The following is a 4,120-nucleotide window of genomic DNA, read 5'->3' as shown; positions in this document are numbered from 1 at the left end:
TTCACATTCAAATCAGAGGAAGCGGTAGTTAGTTATACCACAAAAAGATTTCATAGACTTGTGCACCAACACATGTCATAAACATTTGCACCAACACATGTCATAAACATTTGCACCAACACATGTCATAAACTTGTGCACATGCCATATACTAATCTAGCCACCGGTAATTTAGTTTAATTACCAGCCACCGATAATCTAGCTTAGTTACCAGCCACCGATAATTTACATTAATATCAAGTAATCGGAATTCTAGCCTAATTTTCTGTAATCGGAAATCTAGCTAAATTACCTCTAATTGGTAATTTAGATTTGTTACCTGTTATCGGTAATCTTTGGATTAGAAAAATCGATCAATTATAACTAAATTTATCGGGTTAGACTCGACGATTTTAGCAGGTTGAAGGTGGCATTACTCAAGCTCGCCGTAATCTAGCTTAATTAACAGCCAGCGTTAATTTGCTTAATTACCAGCCATCGGTAATCTAGCTTAATTACCAGCCATCGGTAATCTAGCTTAATTACCAGCCATCGGTAATCTAGCTTAATTACCAGCCATCGGTAATCTAGCTTAATTTCCAGCCATCGGTAATCTAGCTTAATTACCAGCCATCGGTAATCTAGCTTAATTACCAGAAATCGGTAATCTAGCTTAATTACCAGCCATCGGTAATCTAGCTTAATTACCAGAAATCGGTAATCTAGCTTAATTACCAGCCATCGGTAATCTAGCTTAATTACGGGCCATCGGTGATCTAGCTTAATTACGGGCCATCGGTGATCTAGCTTAATTACGGGCCATCGGTAATCTGGTCAAATTATCAGCCACCGGCAATTTAGATTAATTGCCAGTAATGGGAATTCTAGCCTAAATTTCTGTAATCGGTAATCTAGATAAATTACATCTAATTGGTAATAATAATAATAATCCAGGCTTTTGTCTGAAGGGATTTCCAAACTAAGTCTGTGGCTTATTTACAGGTGGCTCCCTTTAACAGCCCCCCCCCTATGCCACAGCTAACTATTACCGTTAACCTCTGCAAGTTTTTGATGGAAAGGAGAAACAGGGTTAGACCGCGGAGGAAAACGCCTTTTAACAAGAAAGAAGAGAACTTGCAAACTCTACGCAGAAGGATTTGTTCCCAGATTTTCAGATCGAACCCGGGATCCTCTTGCTGCGAGGCGAAAGCGCTAACCGCTACGCCACCCCACTCTTATTTAGATTAATTACATGTTATTGATTATCTTTGACTAAGCAAGATCGGATTAATTATAACTAAATTTATCGGCTTAAATTCGACGATTTTAACAGGTTGAAGCTAGCATTACTCAAGCTTAATTCACTTTCGTTATGGTGTTTCATTGTAAACTCATCAAGTAGAGTTACTGGAATTACTATATGTAATATTAACCTTGTAAAATGCTGAACTTGATACTGCTGACCTATCCGAGTGTAATAGCACATCCGTGATAAAAATCGAGGTAGTTTTGAAAAATTAACATTAAACATTCTTAAAAATAATTGTTTATAATTACACGAAAAATTATCCTAGATTATAGTGTAAAGTTTCATTTAAGACCTTTCCTAAAACTAACAAACGTATAGTTTTTCTAAAACACGAGTAACCAATTTGTTTTTAGCCACATCGTATATATACGATGAGGCTATTAGTTTGTCCCGCGAGCCTGTGGTGGGGGTGGCTGTGGTGGTCGTGGTTTTTCGCGATTTGGAATGTGGTCAGAGTTACCCAAAGAAATGGTCATGTAAGATCTAACCCAAGAAATGGTTAAAGGGCAGTATAAAATGTTTCGTTCGTCATTGAAGGGAGGGAGAGTGAATGTGAGAGAATTGTGGTGAGGTGATATTTTTCGTTCGTGTATTTTAAAAGGATGGTTATTATAATAGTATGTTTAAGCATTGCATTTAATTGTACAGGTAAGGTTAAGCTTCGTGAATTGTGGTTTACGTTTCATCGATATATTTAAAGCTACAGAGAGGACTTAAGCATTGCCTTAATTTAAATGGAAGGTTTAAAACTCCCTTTAAAATTCCGGTCACCCGTGGACAATAAGGGTTTCACGCCTTCAATCATCCCGCTCCCCGATTTCAAAATTCAAAGAAATCGAGGGTAATTTTTAAGAAGCAAAAGCAAGTAAATTCCGACGTTATATTTAGAATGGTGTTTATTGTTTGAATTTGCAAGAATTTCTCCTCAAATCGAGAAGAATTTTAAAAGAAAGTACTAGCTTGTCGCCCCGGATAACATAAGTAAATTTATTGAAGTAAGGATTGGCGGGATTATAGTTTTTTGTTAGGCATCGAGGGGCTATTCACTCTGATTATCTGTACTTCTTTTAATGGGTATTTAGTTTTAGCACTGTTAAAGGATGCGCATCCTCACTGAAGTAAAAAAATCAGTAATAATTTTAAAACAGTAGCGCATCGAGGGGCTATTCACTCAAATTTTCTGTACTCCTTTTAAGTATGGTACGATGTGGCTGCTATTACGAGCCCTTGGGTCGATCTTGTTTCAAAAACATTCCTATGTTATTGCTAAGAGAAAATTTTCTGCTTTCCGTAAAAAGGTGTGATTAATTCTATTGAAATAAAACCCGAGGGGGTAGACGCTCAGAATCTCTGTGTACAGTACACCTGAGTTCGAAAGAGTTCAGCTTTGACAGTGCATTGAGTTCAAGACATATTATACGCCTGAGTTCTCAAGTGTCTACCCCCTCGATAAAACCACCCTTAGCAACTTCAATTTTTATGAAATACACTATTGGATGGATTTCGTTGAAATTTTGAGCCACTTTAAGGGCCCGAATCGTAGTTCTGTGGAATTTTTTCAAAACTCTGAACAGAATATTAAAAAAGCTACAACCAGTCCAAAAACCACAAAAAACCATCTTTATACATTAAAGTCAGTTTGAAGTATTATCTAAGAGAGCTACCGCTAGCTTACGTATTAGCTAGGTGTGGTTGAGGTGGGAAGGGCGTGTTAGTTTCGTATGTGCTAATGTAGTACATTATTCATGTTTTCTAACTCGCTAACTTAATATTCGAGATGGCCCAACGTTTGGTGTACAATAAGTTCTTACCACATCTAGATAAGAAGGTCTTTTCATCTATCCAGCCTCCACAGACAATCCAAAAACATACACACTCATAGATCATAATCGTAAAGCCAGTATGTCTTCCACAACGTAGATAAAAACCTATAACAACTATATACAGGGTGTTTCTGAAAAGTCCATCACAAATTAAGGGGCGTGTTTATGGGACCAAACTGAGCGGAAAGTACCAAAGAACATGGGGTGTACAACATTTTGTTACGGAGATATGGCCTTCCAAACATTCGCCCCTAAAACAAGGAAATATCCAAAAATGAGGAGTAACACTTAAGACCGACTAACCAGCTTGTTTAAAATTACTAGACAATTTCAATAGCCTTTAATCGAACAATTGATTTCTACCTTTACTAATCAGAAGCGTATAAATGAGTAGAAGTATGCCTACGGTGGTAATGTAAAATTAATCCCAAGTGACATGATGTTTCAAGATCTTCCCAGCACCAAGTAAAATGGTTCTGATTGAAGGGACTTTTATTAGCACAGCGTAAACAACGTTATTTTCAGGAATTAGTCCAAATGTCCACGGGCGGCATTACAAAAACGAGGCAGTCTTTCGAATGATACTTGGACATGTTGGAAGATCGCTGGCTTGTTCCTGTTATCTCAAACCGTAAAAAGCTACGCAAATCTTCATCATCACGGACAACACTCTTGTACGTTAGGTATGACCTTGAGAAAACCTAAAAGGACATCTCGAATGTATTTGAAAAACCCATCTCCAATTAAGGGGCGTGTTGTTTGTTTCCAACAGAGTAAACTCGCCCAGAGAACAATTACAATGCAGAGCCACGTTTCGGCGTTAATGGCCCACAAAGGTGGTCCCAAAAACAAGAACAAACTTTAATTTGTTTCGTTCAGTAAGTGTTTCATGTGTCATAGATAAAACGCCATGATTAATGCACGAAGAAAATGAATTTATTGACAAGTTTTAACATTTAATTGCAACTAGTTACAAAAATTGTTCAAAGTGTTCACCACCCGCGTTAAG

The sequence above is a fragment of the Phalangium opilio genome, unplaced genomic scaffold (assembly GCF_054372755.1).
Source record: "Phalangium opilio isolate 3A_F unplaced genomic scaffold, DU_Popi_V2 ptg000209l_1, whole genome shotgun sequence".
NCBI classification, from domain to species: domain Eukaryota; kingdom Metazoa; phylum Arthropoda; class Arachnida; order Opiliones; family Phalangiidae; genus Phalangium; species Phalangium opilio.
The sequence above is the reverse complement of the archived record's forward strand: the minus strand, read 5'-3'. Positions refer to the sequence as shown.